This window comes from Manis pentadactyla, chromosome 16 (assembly GCF_030020395.1).
Source record: "Manis pentadactyla isolate mManPen7 chromosome 16, mManPen7.hap1, whole genome shotgun sequence".
NCBI classification, from domain to species: Eukaryota; Metazoa; Chordata; class Mammalia; order Pholidota; family Manidae; genus Manis; species Manis pentadactyla.
In genome coordinates, this window is record NC_080034.1 from 32,599,989 (window position 1) to 32,619,448 (window position 19,460).

Below are 19,460 nucleotides of genomic sequence, written 5' to 3' on the forward strand. Positions count from 1 at the left end.
TTCTTGACTTACATTCAGGTCTTTGATCGATTTTGAGTTTACTTTTATATATGGGGTTAGACAGTGGTCCAGTTTCATTCTCCTACATGTAGCTGTCCAGTTTTGCCAGCACTGTCTGTTGAAGAGACTGTCATTTCACCATTGTATGTCCATGGCTCCTTTGTCAAATATTAATTGACCATATATGTCTGGGTTAATGTCTGGATTCTCTAGCCTGTTCCATTGGTCTGTGGCTCTGCTCTTGTGCCAGTACCAAATTGTCTTGATTACTATGGCTTTATAGTAGAGCTTGAAGTTGAGATCCCCCCTACTTAATTCTTCTTTCTCAGGATTGCTTTGGCTATTCGGGGTTTTTGGTGTTTCCATATGAATTTTTGAATTATTTGTTCCAGTTCATTGAAGAATGTTGCTGGTAGTTTCATAGGGATTGCATCAAATCTGTATATTGCTTTGGGCAGGATGACCATTTTGACGATATCAATTCTTTCAAGCCATGAGCATGGGATGAGTTTCCATCTGTTGGTGTACCCTTTAATTTCTCTTAAGAGTGACTTGTAGTTTTCAGAGTATAAGTCTTTCACTTCTTTGGTTAGGTTTATTCCTAGGTATTTTTTTTAATGCAATTGTGAATGGAGTTGTTTTCCTGATTTCTCTTTCTGTTGTTTCATTGTTAGTATAGGAAAGCCACAGATTTCTGTGTGTCGATTTTGTATCCTGCAACTTTGCTATATTCCGATATCAGTTCTAGTAGTTTTGGGGTGGAATCTTTAGGGTTTTTTTATGTACAGTATCATGTCAACTGCAAATAGTGACAGTTTAACTTCTTCTTTACCAATCTGGATTCCTTGTATTTCTTTGTTTTGTCTGATTGCCGAGGCTAGGACCTCCAGTACTATGTTAAATAACAGTGGGGAGAGTGGGCATCCCTGTCTAGTTCCCGATCTCAGAGGAAATGCTTTCAGCTTCTCGCTGTTCAATATAATGTTGGCTGTGTGTTTATCATAGATGGCCTTTATTATGTTGAGGTACTTGCCCTCTATTCCCATTTTGCTGAGAGTTTTTATCATGAATGGATGTTGAACTTTGTCAAATGCTTTTTCAGCATCTATGGAGATGATCGTGTGGTTTTTGTCTTTCTTTTTGTTGATGTGGTGGATGATGTTGATGGACTTTTGAATGTTGTACCATCCTTGCATCCCTGGGATGAATCCCACTTGGTCATGGTGTACGATCCTTTTGATGTATTTTTGAATTCAGTTTGCTAATATTTTGTTGAGTATTTTTGCATCTACGTTCATTAGGGATATTTGTCTGTAGTTTTCTTTTTTGGTGGGGTCTTTGCCTGGTTTTGGTATTAGGGTGATGTTAGCTTCATAGAATGAGTTTGGGAGTATCCCCTCCTCTTCTATTTTTTGGAAAACTTTAAGGAGAATGGGTATTATGTCTTCCCTGTATGTCTGATAATATTCCGAGATAAATCCATCTGGCCCGGGCGTTTTGTTCTTTGGTAGTTTTTTGATTACCGCTTCAATTTTGTTGCTGGTAATTGGTCTGTTTAGATTTTCTGTTTCTTTCTGGTCAGTCTTGGAAGGTTGTATTTTTCTAGGAAGTTGTCCATTTCTCCTAGGTTTCCCAGCTTGTTAGCATATAGGTTTTCATAGTATTCTCTAATAATTCTTTGTATTTCTGTGGGGTCCATCGTGATTTTTCCTTTCTCGTTTCGATACTGTTGATTTGTGTTGACTCTCTTTTCCTCCTAATAAGTCTGGCTAGAGGCTTATCTATTTTGTTTATTTTCTCGAAGAACCAGCTCTTGGTTTCATTGATTTTTGCTATTGTTTTATTCTTCTCAATTTTATTTATTTCTTCTCTGATCTTTATTATGTCCCTCCTTCTGCTGACCTTAGGCCTCATTTGTTCTTCTTTTTCCAATTTCGATAATTGTGACATTAGACCATTCATTTGGGATTGTTCTTCCTTTTTTAAATATGCTTGGATTGCTACATACTTTCCTCTTAAGACTGCTTTTGCTGTGTCCCACAGAAGTTGGGACTTAGTGTTGTTGTCGTTTGTTTCCATATATTGCTGGATCTCCATTTTGATTTGGTCATTAATCCATTGATTATTTAGGAGCGTCTTGTTCAGCCTCCATGTGTTTGTGAGCCTTTTTGCTTTCTTTGTACAGTTTATTTCTAGTTTTATGCCTTTGTGGTCTGAAAGGTTGGTTGGTAGGATTTCAATCTTTTGGAATTTACTGAGGCTCTTTTTGTGGCCTAGTATGTGGTCTATTCTGGAGAATGTTCCATGTGCACTTGAGAAGAATGGTTATCCTGTTGCTTTTGGATGTACAGTTCTGTAGATGTCTATTAGGTCCATCTGTTCTAGTGTGTTGTTCAGTGCCTCTGTGTCCTTACTTATTTTCTGTCTGGTGGATCTGTCCTTTGGAGTGAGTGGTGTGTTGAAGTCTCCTAGAATGAATGCATTGCATTCTATTTCCTCTTTTAGTTCTGTTAGTATTTGTTTCAGGTATGTTGGTGCTCCTGTATTGCGTGCATATATATTTATAATGGTTATATCCTCTTGTTGGACTGAGCCCTTTATCATTATGTAATGTCCTTCTTTGTCTTTTGTTACTTTCTTTATTTTGAAGTCTGTTTTGTCTGATACCAGAATTGCAACACCTGCTTTCTTCTGTCTGTTGTTTGCATGAAATATCTTTTTCCATCCCTTGACTTTAAGTCTGTGGATGTCTTTGGGTTTGAGGTGAGTCTCTTGTAAGCAGCATATGGATGGATCTTACTTTTTTATCCATTCTATTACTCTGTGTCTTTTGATTGGTGCATTCATTCCATTTACATTTAGGGTGATTATTGAAAGGTATGAACTTATTGCCATTGCAGGCTTTAAGTTTGTGGTTACCAAAGGTTCAGGGTTAGCTTCTTTACTATCTTACTGTCTAACTTAACTTGCTTGTTGAGCTATTATAAATGCTGTCTGATGATTCTTTATTTCTCTCCCTTCTTATTCCTCCTCCTCCCTTCTTCATAGGTTGGGTGTCTTGTTCTGTGCTCTTTTTAGGAGTGCTCCCATCTAGAGCAGTCCCTGTAGGATGCCCTGAAGAGGTGGTTTGTGGGAGGCAAATTCCCTCAACTTTTGCTTGTCTGGGAATTTAATCCCTCCTTCATATTTAAATGATATTTGTGCTGGATACAGTAGTCTTGGTTCTGTTCCATTGCATTAAGTATATCATGCCATTCTCTTCTGGCCTGTAGGGTTTCTGTTGAGAAGTCTGATGATAGCCTGATGGGTTTTCCTTTGTAGGTGACCTTTTTTTTTCTCTCTGGCTGCCTTTAATACTTTGTCCTTGTCTTTGATCTTTGCCATTTTAATTATTATGTATCTTGGTGTTGCCCTCCTTGGATCCCTTGTCATGTGAGTTCTGTGTACCTCTGTGGTCTGAGAGGCCATTTCTTCCCCTAGTATGGGGAAGTTTTCAGCAATTATTTCTTCAAAGACACTTTCTATCCCTTTTTCTCTCTCTTCTTCTTCTGGTACCCCTATAATGCGAATATTATTCCATTTTGATTGGTCACTCAGCTCTTTTAAAATTCTTTCATTCCTGGAGATCCTTTTATCTCTCTCTGCATCAGCTTCTCTGCATTCCTGTTCTCTGTTTTCTATTCCATTAATGGACTCTTGCATCTCGTCCATTCTGTTTTGAAGTCCTTCCAGAGCTTGTTTTATTTTTGTATTCTCCTTCCTTAGTTCTTGCATATTTCTCTGCAAGTCCATCAGCATGGTTATGACTTTTGTTTTGAATTCTTTTTCAGGAAGACTGGTTAAATCTATCTCCCCAGGTTCCTTCTCAGGGGAAGATGTAGCAGATGCCAAAGCTGTCTGGGTTAGTCTTGTCTGGATCATATTTTTTTGCCTTTTCATGTTGACGGGTGCTATTGACTGTCAGCTGGGAGGGCCAACCTTTTCACTGGCTACTGGCCTTTCTTTACTGGGACAACTGCGACCCCTAGTGGCTTGTGTTGGGTAATTGCATGTAGAGTGGGTCTTTGTGTCTTGCCCGGCAGATACAGAGTGATCTCCTTTTCTGTGTGCTTGGTTTGCCTTAGGCTGTTTCTCTGCTTTCACAGCGCCTGGAGGGGTAATGGACGGGGGGGGGGCTGTTTGGCTGTTTACCTCCGTGAGGGGTCTCAGAGCTGTTGCCCAGGGGGTTAGTGCACCCGGTTTTCCCTATAATTTTCAGCCACTGCTCTGTGACCTGTGTTGTTTCCGTCTAGCTGTTAAGTCCCTGTCCCTTTAAGACTTTCAAAAAGCACTCGCTTTTCTTTGTCACAGGGGCATCAGCTTCGGAACCTGCTCAGAGGTCTTGCTGCCCTATTTCCCTAGTTACCAGCCCTCCACGCATGCACTGTGTCTGCGCTCTGGTGCAGGTGGCTGGGGCTGGGTGGTTAGCAGTCCTGGGCTCCCTCTCCCTCCCGCCGGGAGCTGGGGGGAAGCGTGCTCAGGTCCCACCGGGCCGGGGCTTGTATCTTACCCCTTTCACCAGGCGCTGGGCTCTCGCACGTGTGGATGTAGTCTGGCTGTTGTCCTGTGTCTTCTGGTCTCTCTTTTAGGATTAGTTGTATTTTCAAAAATATATATGTTTTTCGGAGGAGATTCCCACTGTCCTACTCATGCCGCCATGTTGGCTCTGCCCCGCCTGAAGAACTTTTAACAAATCTTGTATGGAGGTTCTAGAGGGCATAAATTCTTTCAGCTTTTGCATGACTAAAAAGTTTTTTTATTTGCATTAGTTTTTGAAAGATACTTTCACTGGGTATTGTATTCTAGGTTGACAGTTTACTTCTTTCAGTACCTTAAAGATGTTGCTTCATAGTCTTCTTGCTTGCATTGTTCCTGACTATAAATCTGCTAGCATTTTTGTCTTTGTTCCTCTTAATGTGAGGTGGCTTTTTCTCTGGTTGCTTTTAAGGTTTTTTCTTTATCATTGGCTTTGAGTTATTTTATGATTTGGCTTAGTTTGATTCTCTTTATGTTTCTTTTTCTCGAGGTTTTTTTACCTTCTTGGGTCTCAGTTCATATTTTGAGTATTTTAAGCCAATATTTCTTCAGACATTTTTGTTCCCTCTCTTTCTATCCTCTCCTTTGGGGGTTCCCATTATAGGTCTAAGAGGTGGCATGAAGTTGTCTTACAGTCACTGATGCTCTTTTCATTTGTTTTTTGTTTTCTCTGTGTATTTTGCTTTAAATTGTTTCTATTTGTATGTCTTAAGTTCACTAATCTTTTTTTTCTCCACTGTCTAATCTGCTGTTAATCTGATCCAGTGTGTTTTTTATGACAAGCCTTATAGTTTTCCTTTCTAGATGTTCAATTTAGGTCTTTTTTGTGTCTTCTATGTCTCTATTCTACCTTTTCAACACGTACATTATCATACATTATAGTTATAATGACTGTTTTCATGCCTTTGTCTGCTAACTCTAACATTTGTGTCCAGTTCTAATTGGTTTTAATTAATTGATTTTCTTCCTACTCATGGGCTGTACTTTTTATTGGATGCCAGACATAATGAATTTTAATTTATTGATGTTGGATATTTTTGTATACCTATAACTATTCCTGAGCTTTGTTCTAGGATACAGTTAAGTTACTTGGAAATAGTTCAATCCTTTCAGGTCTTACCCTTAAACATTTGTCAGATAGAGCTGTAACAGTGTTTATTATAGGGCTAATTATCCCTCACTTTTGAGGTAAGATCCTTCTGAGTACTCTACACAATTCTACCTGAATTATGAAGTTTCCCAGTTCAGCTAGTTGGAGTAGACACTACTCTTGGCCCTGTGAGAGTATCTGGCAGTGTTTCTTATCCTTTTAGGAAGTTCTTTCTGTGGTTTTGGGTAGTGTTATGGTCTGGTTGTTGTATTCCCCCCAAAATCATATGTTGAAATCCTAGCCCCCAAAGGTAATTGCATTAGCAGGTGGGGCCTTTGGGAAATGCTTACATCATGAGGATGGAACTCTCATGAGTGGAATCAGCACTTTATAAAAGAGGCTCCAGAGAGCTCCCTAGTCCCTTCTATCATGTGAGGATGCAATGAAATGTCTGTGACCAGAAGAGGGCCCTTACCTGACCATTGCTGGCACCTGGATCTCAGACTTTCAGCCTCCATAACTGTGAGAAATAAATTTCTTTTGTTTGTAAGCTGCCCAGTGTATGCTGTTTTGTTATAGCAGCCCAGACGGACTGACAGTTTACTCCCATGTGCTGATGAGCATTTGGTCGAATACTTAAGGGGCCCTTTTGCAGCTCTCCTCTCTCTGGTCCTCTGTCCTGTGAACTGGAGCTAACTCTGATCTCCTCAGACTCTCAGCTTCTCAAATCATGGAGTCCCCTGGGCTCTGCCTGGGCTCCCCCTCCCTGCACTGTGGCCTGAAAACCTTTCCAGGCACTAGGTTGATTAAATGGTAGAATTCATCTCACGATCACTATCCTTCATAGTTTGAGGTCTGGTATCTTGAAAGCCATTGTTTTATATATTTTATTTAGACTTCCGTTGCTTTAGGTGGGAGAGTGACATTTTTCTCTGTTTGAAAGGACATTTTAACATTTTGCTTTTTATTTCAAGTTTTACTGCACTGTGATCAGAGATGTCTGTTTGTAATACTCCTAATATGGAACTGACTTATGTTTCCTTTGTTATATAATTATGTCATCAATTTTGATGAATGTTTCATGTCTACTTGAGAAGAAAGTATATTCTTCATTAAAGGATGCAGCATTTAATATATATGAAATCTAATTTATCATTGGTGTTGTTGGTTAACTCTTCTCCATCATACTTATTTTTTGTTCATGTGCCCCTCCCCTGAAAGTGGTGTGTAAAACTCTATTATTATTGTTTCTATTTTTCTTTATATTGCTGTAATTTCTATTTTATAGAGAGTTGGTTTCTGTATAATCTGATGCATAAATATTAATAACTGATACATTTTATTGTAGACTGTGGCTTTTTGCATTATATTTGTCTTGTCTGATGCTTTTGGGCCTAAATTCTAAATTCTATATTCAGCTTGTTATCCTGGTTTTAGAGTTGTTCTGTTTAGCTGGCATAACTTTTCCAATCCTCTTTTATTTTTCAGCCTTTGAGTCACTTTGTTTTAAATGTTTCTCCTGTTTATGGAAGAAATCAGAGTTTTGCTTTGTTAGATATTTTGAAAAATCTATTTTTCACTAGGCAAGTTAGTCTCCTTCACATTTACTGATATGACTAATATACTGGTTATCTATTTCTTATAATTAGTCTCTGTATCATGTTATGTTTACTTTGTTTCTTTCTCTGTATGACTCCTTTGCTCTTTTTAAAAACATTTGCTTTGATATTTACCAAAGTATACGTTTTTTCTTTAGTAGCTACCTTTGCATTGATATCTTTTAAAATATCCTTATTCATCTTTTTTCTTACTTAAACATTTACTATCTTGATTGTCAACTCTAAATAGTATTATGATTCATTCCTCTTCTCTGTGCAACAATGACCTTATTCTACTTCCCTCTTTGAAAGGAAGGAGCGACACACAGCAGCAATTCACCGGAGAATTCCGCTTTATTAGGGAAAGGTGCTGGGTTATATAGGAAGGGGCATGGGGTGATTGTGGTGTCACTTCTATGGGGCTGGTGGCTATTGGCTAGGTGCTGGGATTAGGGGGGCGAGGGGTGATTGGGCTTCAGGTGGTGCCAGCGGGAACCAGGGACCCGGAAGAGAAGCAGGAGGTTCGCCATCTTATGGGTGGGGGCCCTTCATTCCCCCCTTTCTCCTCTATGGGGTTGTGGACGTTGCTTTTTCTCTGACTGCTTCCTGCTGAACGGGGGCGGAGAAGGGGGTGAGGGCTTGAGGACTGGGAGGAAAGGGTTGATAGGACTCCCCACAGTAAGGACGAGTAGATGTGGACTTCCTCAGGTTGGAAATCAATGAAGGTTCCCTGTAACCATAGGTCGAGGACTTGTTGATTCCAATGGTGCCAAGAGGATACGGGTGCCAGAAGCCAGGCGTCTGCGGCCATTGTTTCCAGGAACAATTTCCAGCGGAGAGAGGGGTCCATCTCAGCGTGTGGTGGGGAGGTTACGTGAGGGTGAGGGATCTTCTGTGGCTAAAAGCTGGTAGTTCCTGAGTAAAAGCTGGTTGAAAGTTTGATTAGAGATTTTTCCGATTTGGGATTTAATGAACTTTATTATACAGGGTAAGAAGAGACAGGCGAGAAGAATGATTATTATAGGGCCTGCAATGGGCCAAAGCCAGGTGAGGAAGGGGTTTGTTAGTATTGAAGAGAAAGGGTTGGAATTGGAAGCAGAGTGGAGGCTGGAGGCAAGGTCGGTGAGTTTGGTAATGTCAATTTCTACAATGCCGGATTCATTGATGTAATAGCAGCACTCTTCCCTTTTCAGGCAGGTGCCGCCCTTTTCAGCTGTAAGCAGATCTAAGGCCCACCGGTTTTGAAGGGTGACCTTAGCTAGCAAAGTGACCTGTCTTTGGAGAGAGGCCAGGGAATTGGCAGTGGATGTCAGGGCTCCCTCAAGTTTGGCGTTGAGATCTTTAATTGCCCATAGAGAGTGACCCAAGGCTCCCCCTGAAAATCCTGCCCCAATGGCTGAGGTGGCTAGGGAAATACCGACCATAATGGGAAGGAAAGCAACCCTTCTTGTGTGCAAGGGCAAGGGAGGTTGGAGCTCAAGGAATTCTGTCATGCTGTAAAGTGTAAGCTGTGGGATTAGGGTGACAAGAATGCAGGGTGTGTTGGAGTTGGGAGGCAGTGAGTTGAAAAGACTGCCATTACACCAAAAGAAGTGTCCCGGTTGCATAAAAGTCTTAGAGCCGGAGGTAGGGGTGTAGATAGAGAGGCAGTGAAGTGTGCTGGAGGGGGGTGGGGTCGGGTCTACACAGTGGTGGATGGTGAGATTGTTTGCATATTCTGGTTCCCATAGGGGTATGTCTGCCAGGGGATGGAAGGGTTGTCCTTCTGCGTGAAAGGAGTAATTGGAAATGTTAAGGGGCACGGTGGCTAGCAGTGGGCGCTGTAGTGATGCGCACAAGAAACAATTGATGGTGTTGAGGGTGTGGTTGAGAAAGATGGCGGTGCCCTGAATAAGCTGTAACCAAGAGTAGGAGAAATTGGAAGAGGGGTGGGGATAAGAAGATGAAGAGGCACCGTCAAGAGTTTGGATAATGACTTTTTCGGAATGTCCGATGTCTGATGCAACTTGAGAGATTTGGGAATGAGAGGGAATGTACTTTCAAGAGATATGAAGGGTACCGTGGGGGGTCGAGGATGCCCCCGTAGTAAACTGAGGCTGTGACTCCGATGGCCCATCGAGAGTCCCAGGGATCTGGGATTGATAAGGAGAATGAGCTGTTGGGATATTTTATGAAACAGTTGGAGGAGTAATACTGTGGGTACCAGGAGTTACCCATGTAGTGAATGGTGCAAGACCAGTAGGGACATCCCCCGTAGGTGTCTGGCCATCGCCTGCAACAGGCTTGTTTTTGGTCATAGAGGAAGCAGAGGTAGGGAGAATAAAGGTAGCTGCTAGTGAACACTTCGGTGGAGGGAGGAAAGTGAAGGTATAAAGGCTCGGAGCAGCCTTTCAGAGGGCAGTCTGATGTGGCAATCTGGGCAGTAATTTTTGTTTGATGCTGTATGTAAGTCTGTCTGACTCTGAATCGCCATACAAAGGAGGCTGGGGTGGCGGGGAAGACAATAGGAATGAGGAAAAAAAGCAAGAGAGCAGTAAAGGAGGAAAAAGTCATGATTCGGGTATGGATGGCAAAGGGGGTAAACGGGAGATGCGGAGTTTCAAGGGATCAGAGGGATGAGGCGTGGTAGAGTAGACAGCGTCTTGGGCTGTATCCGAAGGACTCTGGGTTGTGACCAATGGGTCTTGGGCGTCCAGAGAAGGTGGGTCCTGGGTGTTTGGTTTTAACCTGGAGATATGAATCCAAGGGGTGACAGAGTTATCAGGCAGTGAGAGCTTGGCGGCCGAGGGGGTGCAGAGAATAACTGGGTGTGGACCTTCCCATTTTGGGGTGAGAGAGGGCCAATCCTCTGGCGGCTTATAAAACACTAGTTGGCCGGGCTGTAAGACAGGAGGGTTTTGGGAGGCGGATGGATCAGGAAGGAGCCAATCCTGATATTTCCACAATTCGGTGCGGAGGAGAGAGAGTAGCGGAAGGGCCATATTGGGAGGAATTGGTCCTTGTGGGAAGGGAGCCCTGGGGGTAGATTTGGGCTGCCATACATGATCTCAAAGGGTGACAAGAAGGAAGGTTTCTTTGGGAAGGCCCGAATGCGGAATAGAGCTAAGGGAAGTAAGTGAACCCAGTCAAGGTGTAGTTCTAGAGATAGTTTGGTCGGGACGTCTTTTAGAGTCCTATTGGCTCTTTCTACTTTTCCTGAAGCCTGTGGTCGATAAGGACAGTGTAGATGCCAGGGGAGTGAGAACGACTTGGAGAGGTTCTGAATGATTTGGGCAGTGAACTCAGGGCCGTTATCTGATTGGAGGGAAGTGGGCATCCCGAACTTAGGAAAGATCTGGGTGAGGAGGATAGAGGCAACCGCGGACACTCGTTTGTTAGTGGTGGGGAAAGCTTCAACCCATCCTGAAAATGTATCTACCAACACGAGTAGGTATCTGGTACACCGTACGGGGGGCATGTTAGTGAAGTCTATTTGCCAATCTGCGGCGGGCACATTACCCCTTGCTTGATGAGCCGGGAAGGGTCGGGCCTTGACGGGGGTATTAGGGTTAGTGCGTTGGCAGATGGTGCACCTGCAGGTGATTTGGTTAAGTAGGATTTTGTCTTCAGGAGAGAGAGAAAAAAAGGATTGTAAAAAACGGATCAAGGATTGGGGGCTAGGATGGAACAGATCGTGTAAGAAGCAGAAGAGGGACTCTTTGTCCTGGGAACAGAGGGTGTCTTGTGATAAGGCTAAAACCGCAAGGGCAGACGGATCGCTGTCTGGTGCTTCTTCTGATAGGGCAATCGACCGGCCTACTCTGTCAGCTTTATTGTTACCTCTTGTAATGGGGGAGTCGTCCTTTTGATGTGATTTGCACTGGACTATGCCCAGTCGGTGTGGGAGTTGTGAAGCCTCTAGAAGTTTAGTAATTAAGGCTGAATTAGTGATGGAATTTCCTTTTGTGGTGAGGAGGCCTCGTTCTTTCCATACTGCTGCGTGAGACAAGAGAATGTGGAATACATATTTGGAGTCAGTGTACAGTGTGAGAGACGTGTCCCGGGCCAGAGTGCAAGCTCTGGTGGCTGCAATGAGTTCGGCCTGTTGATTGGTTGTACCGGGGGTAGGGCTCGTGCCTCGATGACATCTTCGAGGGAGACTACTGCGTATACTGCATAATGGGTGCCCTCATGTTTAAAGGAGGACCCATCAGTAAACCAGATGAGGTCGGAGTGTGAGAGGGCTCCTTCGGAGACCATGGAGTGGCACGGAAGGAAGTTGTGAAGGGCTTCCAGGCAATCATGCGAGGGAGTATGAGGAGAGCAGGGTAGAGGAAGAAGAGTGGCCGGATTCAGGGGCGGGCAGGGGAGGACAGAAATGTCTGGATTTTGGAGGAAAGAGGACAGTAAGGTCAGGAGTCTGGAGGGAGGGAGAGTCTGTAAACTTTTGTAGGTTAAGAGATCCTTTAGGTGATGTGGGGACAGAATGGTAAGGGGTGCCCCAAATGTCAGTTTATGAGCTTCCTTCTGCAAGAGCTGTCCAGCGGCTAATGCCCGTAGGCAGGGGGCCCATCCCCGAACTGTGGGGTCTAATTGCTTGGAAAGATAAGCTACTGGGGCAAAGGATAGGCCATAATGTTGGCCTAGGACTCCTAGAGCTTGACTGGACCTCTCATGAATGTATAATGAGAAGGGCTTTGAAATCAGGAAGATGGAGAGCTGGGGCTTCCACAAGGGCTCAACAGAGCTTAATGAAGGAGTGTCGGGGTGAGGAGGATAATGGTTCTTCAGGGAGGCCCTTGCTGAGGTCGTATAGGGGTCTTGCCAACAGGGAGAAGTTAGGGATCCACACTCTAAAATACCCTGCCAGGCCTAGAAAGGAAAGGATTTCTGTCTTGGTTTTGGGAACAGGGCAGGTCAGAGAGGAGCCATTTTCTGTCTAAGGTAATGGACTTTCTTTGTTGAGATAGAAGGAATCCGAGGTAAGTGACAGAAGGGGAAGAGATTTGAGCTTTGACGGGGGATACCCGGTAACCTCTGGAAGCTAGAAGGTTAAGTAGGGAGGCAGTGTCAGTTGAGACTGTTCCCACGAGGGACTGCAGAGTAGAAGATCGTCCACGTATTGTAATAAGGTGGACTCGGAGTGATCATGATGAAACTGTTTGAGGTCCTGAGCTAGGACCTGTCCAAAAATATGGGGACTATCTCGGAAGCCTTGTGGCAAAACTGTCCAAGTGAGTTGTTCAGAATGTCTTGTGTATGGGTCCGTCCAGGTGAAGGCAAAAAAATCTTGGGAGGAGGGGTCCAGAGGGATAGAAAAAAATGCGTCCTCGAGATCTAGGACTGAGAAGTGGGAGGCCGAGGCAGGGATCTGCGATAAAAGGGTGTATGGATTTGGGACTAAGGGATGGATAGGGACGATGGCCATGTTGATGAGGCAAAGGTCTTGGATGAGGCAGAAAGATCCGTTGGTTTTTTTAACAGCTAATATGGGGGTATTAAATGGGGAGTGAGTGGGTCTGAGGTAATTTTTGTTTAAAAGATCTTGAATGATGGGTTGGAGGCCTATGAGGGCTGAAGTGGTTAGGGGGTATTGGGCCTGACAGGTATACTGAGAGGGGTCACGTAATTCGATAGAGGCAGGAGGACATAGAGCCAAGGAGGGGCTTGTAATGTCCCAAACTTTGGGATTTACAGGGTGTATGAGGGCGGAACTGGAGCTTTCATTGGGTAGAGGGGGGTTGTTGGCTATGAGGGCCATGAGAAAGGGGGTACTGGGGGCTGTGGGAGTGGATATAGTTATGGAAACATGGAGGAGAGAAAGGATGTCCCGTCCTAGTAAAGGGATGGGACACTGGAGCATAACCAGGAAGGAGTGGGAGAAAGGTATGGGATTGTCCTGGATTGTGCATAAAAGGTAGGAGGTAAACAAATGGGAAAATCTGTTTACCTCCTACCCCGACTATAGGAGTAATGGCTGGCGTGGTAGGGCCCTGGTATTCTCGCAAGACTGAGAAGGTGGCTCCTGTGTCTAGGAGGAAGGAGATGGGGCGACCGTCTACTATTAAAGTAACCCTGGGCTCCTGTTTGGTGATGGAAATGGTCGGGTGAGAAGCCCCCGGGCCCCGTCAATCTTCTTCTGCCAGCCCCACTACAGCGGCCTTAGGATGGGGGTTGTTCGTCCAGCCTCCCCTTCGGGTGGTTGGGCAATCAGACCCCCAGTGGCCCTTTTTGTGGCATCTGGGGCATGGGGTGGTAGGAGATCTGGGGGAAGAGCATGCCCTTGACCAATGTCCTTCTTTTCTGCACTTGAAACAAGCTCCTGGGGGGGGCTTGTTTGTAGAGGAGTGCCCAGGTTGTGGTTTTATCAGCTGGGCCAACATTTGGAAATTGGCCTGATCAGCCTTTTGTTTACGGTGTTCTTTCTCCTCCTCCCGGTTATAGAAGACTTTAAAGGCCACTGTTAGGATCTCAGTCTGTGGGGTAGCGGGGCCCTGTTCTAACTTTTTGAGTTTAGCTTTAATGTCGGGGTAGCTTTGAGCTGGGAAGTATGTCATAAGGACACTTCCGTCAGGCGTTTCTGGGTCCAGGCTGGTAACTGTAATAGGGCTTGAGTGAGTCTGTCTAAGAACTCGGAGGGAGTCTCCTCCCTCCTTTTTATGTCTTGGAGCTTTTGAAAATTGACTACTTTACGAGCTGCCTTTTTCAGACCTGCTATTAAGCTGGAGGCGAAAATATCTCGAGAGTGGAGACCCACGGCGGTGTTATAATCCCAGTGTGGGTCTTGTTCGGGGACAGTGGTGGGGCCAGATGGATAGGTGGGGTCAGTCCTGTGGGTTTTGGTAGCGTGCGTTTGGGCGAAGTCCCAAATTCGTCTACGCTCTTCAGGAAGGAGGGTATTGGCCAGGAGCATGATAATGTCATGATGTGTGAGGCTGTATGACTGGAGGGTCCATTGAAACTCCCTGATGTATGTCGTGGGATCAGTGGAAAAGGAACCTAGGCGTTTCTCAAGTTGGGCTAAATCTCCTAAGGAGAAAGGGACGTGAACGTACACGATGCCTTTGGATCCTGCTACCTCCCGGAGGGGGGTGATAATTTTGGGAGGCCCTCGGGACCGAGTCTGAGGGGGACTGAAGGGTTCTGGCTCAGTCTGTGGGGGAGAAACAGGTGATGGGGGCAAAGACGGAGGAGGCTCCTGGGACTTAGTTAGAGGGGGGCTGAAAGGCTCAGGCTCAATCTGCAGGGGGGGGAAGGTGAGGGGGACGAAGGCAGAGGGGGTGAGGTGGGGGAGGAGATGGTGGTGGAGGAGGGGGGAGGGGCTGTTGTAGGAGAGGAGGGGGAAGGAAGCGGGCAGGAGGCCTCTGCGGGAGAGGAGGTGGAGGCGACGGCGACTGCAGAAGAGGGCGGAGGGGTTGTAGGAGGGGGAGGGGCTGAAGGGGGAAGCCTGTATGGCGGAGGTTCGTCGGCCGGGTCAAAGGTAATCGAAGAGGGACTGGGAGTGTGTGGAGGGGTGGGAGATGGCTTGCAGGCTAGGAGAACTTGGGGCAGGGAACAGGCGGTGCAGAGGCTGGGATTTTGAGCTAGGAGGCGAAAAGCTTCAATATAGGGAATCTCCTTCCATTTTTTCAGGTGCTGGCAGTAGTTAAAGAGATCACGAGTGATGTTAGGATCAAGAGTTCCCCCTGTGGGTCATTGGTTGTTATTGTCTAGGGGGTACGTCAGCCAATCTTGGGAGCAGTATTTACGGAGAAGTTTTGGTTTTATATCAGGCGTCAGGGAGAGGGTGGCTAGATACCTGAGCAGGCATTCAAGAGGTGAACTTTCAGGGAGGGATGAGGAGGCTCCCGTGGCTAAAGGACAGAGAAGGAGACAAACAGGGGAAGACGAACGGAGACCCTCGGACTGGGAACAGACCGCAAGGAGACAAAGGGCGTCCCCGATGATCCTTGGGGGTCTGCGGAAACTCGTATACGAGTCGGTTTCTTAGGAAGTGTGGATCGTCACCCAGACTTCTCTAAGAAGGCAGAGTGCCGGAGTCACGAGGAACCTAGTACTAGGAATTTTCTGCAGAAGGAACGGAAGGAGGTGGGGTGGGAAAGGGAGCGTTCTCATCCGCAAAGGAGTCACCTCGTTTATGGCTGTTGGAGGAGGGGCCTGAGGGTCCGCCGCAGCCGTGAAGGCCTGAGGCGGGGAGAGCTCCCTCCTCGTCCCCGAGTGTCAGGGCCTTGCTGGACGATCACGGTCAATGGCGCTGCGATAGCTCGGGGAAGAGCGGCCCGCTCGGGGGAAAACTTACCCAAAGGCCAGAGAGGAGTGGTGAGTGTGAGGAGCCAGCGCCGGAAAAAGAGGATGAGGGCAAGCTGCTGCTGGTGTCGGGGGAAGACGGGGCCCAGTTGGGGTGTCCCGTCTCCCAGGTTTTGGCACCAATGAAAGGAAGGAGCGACACACAGCAGCAATTCACCGGAGAATTCCGCTTTATTAGGGAAAGGTGCTGGGTTATATAGGAAGGGGCATGGGGTGATTGTGGTGTCACTTCTACGGGGCTGGTGGCTGTTGGCTAGGTGCTGGGATTAGTGGGGAGAGAGGTGATTGGGCTTCAGGTGGCGCCGGCGGGAACCGAGGACCCGGAAGAGAAGCAGGAAGTTCGCCATCTTATGGGTGGGGGCCCTTCACTCTTTCCATCTTCCTTCCTTCTTGGATCAAATTTTAAGTTGTGTTCTTCCTACTTTGTGAGAACATATGACATTTACAAATTATTTTCCATTTTTGTCCCTGATCTTCATTTAAATTTTAGATCTATATGCTCTAAATATGCTTTGCAAACACTACATACTCACCATGATTCTTCTGCTGAAGTTTTCCCCCAGTCATCTCTAGGTCATATAGATTTCATCCTCTAGCAGGTTATCTAAGAAGGGCTCATGTGTATAGAATTTATCTCACTCTTTGCATATATCATTTGTTTTTCTATAGCCTTGATAATAAACAGTGGGTTTGCTGCATAAAAAGTCCTTGGTTCACAATTCATTTCCTTTCTTTTGGTTACCTGAAAATAATACTCCATTCTTGCTTTGTGCAGGTTCCTCTTGAATATCCTGATACCAATACACTCTTGTACTTATTATGGGTATTGTGCCTGGAGGCCTTGAATACTGTTTCTTTGTCTTTAAAGCCTAGTCATTTTATAGGCTATGTCTGAGTTGATCATTCTCAATTTTCCTAAGCATGTAGTTGACTTTTATATAAATTTAGGTCTTCTCTTATTTCTCTATAGGGTTTTTGAATTCCATTTAAAAAATACTCTATTCTACTGTACCCTCCAATTTTCAGGGACACCAATGTTCTTGAACATGAGGGAAGGGATGGGATATCATAGAAAAGTAGAGGGTCTGGTTTTAGATATGAGCACAGATAGTTCATTTACTTTAATGGGCAGGAAAGCAGCTAGTGTGCACATGGATGCTGACAGGTGTTGTCTAAGGAAGCAATCTTCTAATTGCTTTGTCTCTCTTAATGGGAAAAAAGCAAACTCTAAGTTAACTCTCTAATTACCCAACAATGAAAACAAGACTGAGATGAGTCTGTTTGCCAAATTTACATCCGAATGTGAATTATTTACCAAAATCTGAAAGCGATGTTCTAGGGAGGAGCTCAGAGGACAATCATCTTTGGCCCTTCTACCCAGAAGAACACCCAGAGCTGCTTCCTCCTGTGTTTTTAGAGGAACTGAAAACAACACTGATGGAGGATATGAGCTGAGCGAGAGGCCAGGCAAGTGTCTGGAGGAATCTGAAGGATTGCCCACGGCAGGTGCCCGTAGCAGGTACAAGAGACCTGCCCTTTGTTGCTCTAGGGCTAGTGAGAGAAAGACACAAGGACACGGACTTTGAGTGAGTGTAAAGAGAACTTTAGAGGATTGGGAAGTCTGTGTGTGAGGTATTTGTGTGAGCTAGTTGAAGTTGAGAGAGGTGAATCCTCTCTCCCAGGTAGTATTCATTAAATGGCTGAAGATCATGATGTTAGGGACATTGATGGACTGGGGATCCCTGTGTCAGCAGGGTGATGGTCACATGGTCTCCACAGCAGCCCCAGGTGACCATTCACCTTCTCTATCCAACCCCTCTCCGTCAACAGCTCTCGTCCGCTTTGCCTTCAGTATGCATTCAGAACCCAGCCATTTCTAACTTCTTCCACCTGATCTGCCAAGCACCAGTACATGGTTTTCTCTCTCCTGAATGATTTCAATAGCCTTCTGGATGATTTCTCTGCTTCCTTCTTGGCCCCTAATTGCCTATACCAATTGATTCTCAAAACAGCAGTCAGATGGATCCTGTTACATTATAAGTCAGACAATGTCACTCCTCTGTGTCAAACGCCACATTCCCGGAAGTCCTGACAATGGCTCACATGGTCACGTGTGACCCGCGCTGCCCCACCAAGCTTTGACCTCATTGTCCCCTGCACCCCTGCTTGCCCAGTGCTTACTGCTTACATGAGCCTCCGGGCTGTTCCTCAGACATGCCAGATTCGCTTTCCATGCCCTCAAGGGGCCTTGGCAATTTCTACTTCCTGGAATACTGCCTCAGAGACTTGGAGAGCTCACTTTTTTCTACTTTATCCTCTGATCTCATTACCCATTCAAAGAGGCTCTGCCTGTCCACCCTTTATAAAAAAGCACTCCCATCCTTTTAACTTTATTTTTCACACTTGTATTTATCATCTACAGATTACGTATTTGGTAATTTGTTTTTACTCTGACTGCCTTGTCTGACTGTGGCTTTGTCTGTTTTCTCATTGCTGAATTCTCAGTATCTAGAAGGGAATCCGTGCTCGGGAAGTATTTGTTAAAAGAATAAATAAGTGAATAGGTGTGATTGTGTTTTCCTGTGGATGCAGGACAATGGGGCAATCAGTCCGGCCTTGTCTCCTTCCTCCCGGAGGCAGGAGAAGGACCAAGGGTTTTACAACTTGATAGGGCTTTAAAATCGAATTGTGTTCCGGTTCCAGGTGAGATGAAGTAAACATTTGCAGCCCTCACTCTCCCACTGACTATAAAACCTGGATGGAATGTACGGTGCAGCTGTTGGGAGTCTCTTAACAGTAAGGACCAGTAAGAGAATCCGGGGGTGATGGAACCAGGATTCCAAGCACTGCCCAACTGATGGTGAGTTAAGCATATTTTTGACTCAGGTCTCCCTTGAGTAGAACACAGCACAGCCTGAAACCTGCAAATAAGCACTTGGTACGGAAAGAAAGAGATGGAAAAGGAACCCTCTGCTTCTGGTTTGAGCAGTGAAACTGGAGATTCCTAAAATTCAGGTGATGGGAATCCCTCGACTTTCCCCTTTCCTTCCTCTTCTCTCTCATGTCCCAGCCATCAGGGAGTCAGTCTGTGGCAGGAGCGGCAGTGGTAGCAAATGTGGCTGTCAACATAAAAAGACAGGGGCTGAGGGCGGGAAGCCTGCCTGCTGGCCTCAGGGCACTCTTTCTCCTGCTCTGAGGGCAGTATTCCACCCACCACTGGGCATCTCTGGGTTCCCACCCCTATCACTCTTACCTGTCACCTTTTAATCAATGGGGTGGGGGTGCACCTGCTTTTAAAGCTTCAGCAAAAGCTACATCAGGAACCAGTCAAGAAGCCTGGCTCCAGGCCACCCTATAAACACCTGTGTCTGGGCCCTGCCCATCATCCCACCCGGGCCCTGGCCTTCTCAACTGTGGAGCTGAGTCCAGCCCACTGGACCAAAGTGTGGGTGCAGCAGGGGGCAGGGGACTAAGGAGCCATTAGCCTTCTAAAGACTGTCATGGTCTCTGGTTAAGACATGACACCCTAGGTATGGGGTGTAGGGTAAAGCTGGAGTTCAGGCGTAGGGGAGCAGAGGAAGAGGTGGGAGACCTGGCCTTGCGGAATATTCCAAGGACACTGGATGGGCCAATCCTAACATCTGCGGTGAAAGATGGGTGCCCGGGAGGTGGGGCTCCCCTAAACTTACTTGACTATTCTGAGGCTCCGTGAAGAGGAAGGTTCTTAGCAATGTAGAAAGGGCTTTAAGAGTAGGGAAGGGAGAAGCTTGTGTGTTTTTTTTTTTTACATGGCTCCCGCTACGCATTTCATATGTGCTATGCCAGTTAATCCTCATTAAGCCTGCAACATGGGGCAAGACACCTACTTTCCAGCTTAGCAAGCTGAGGTCCAGAGAGGTTAAACACAGGTC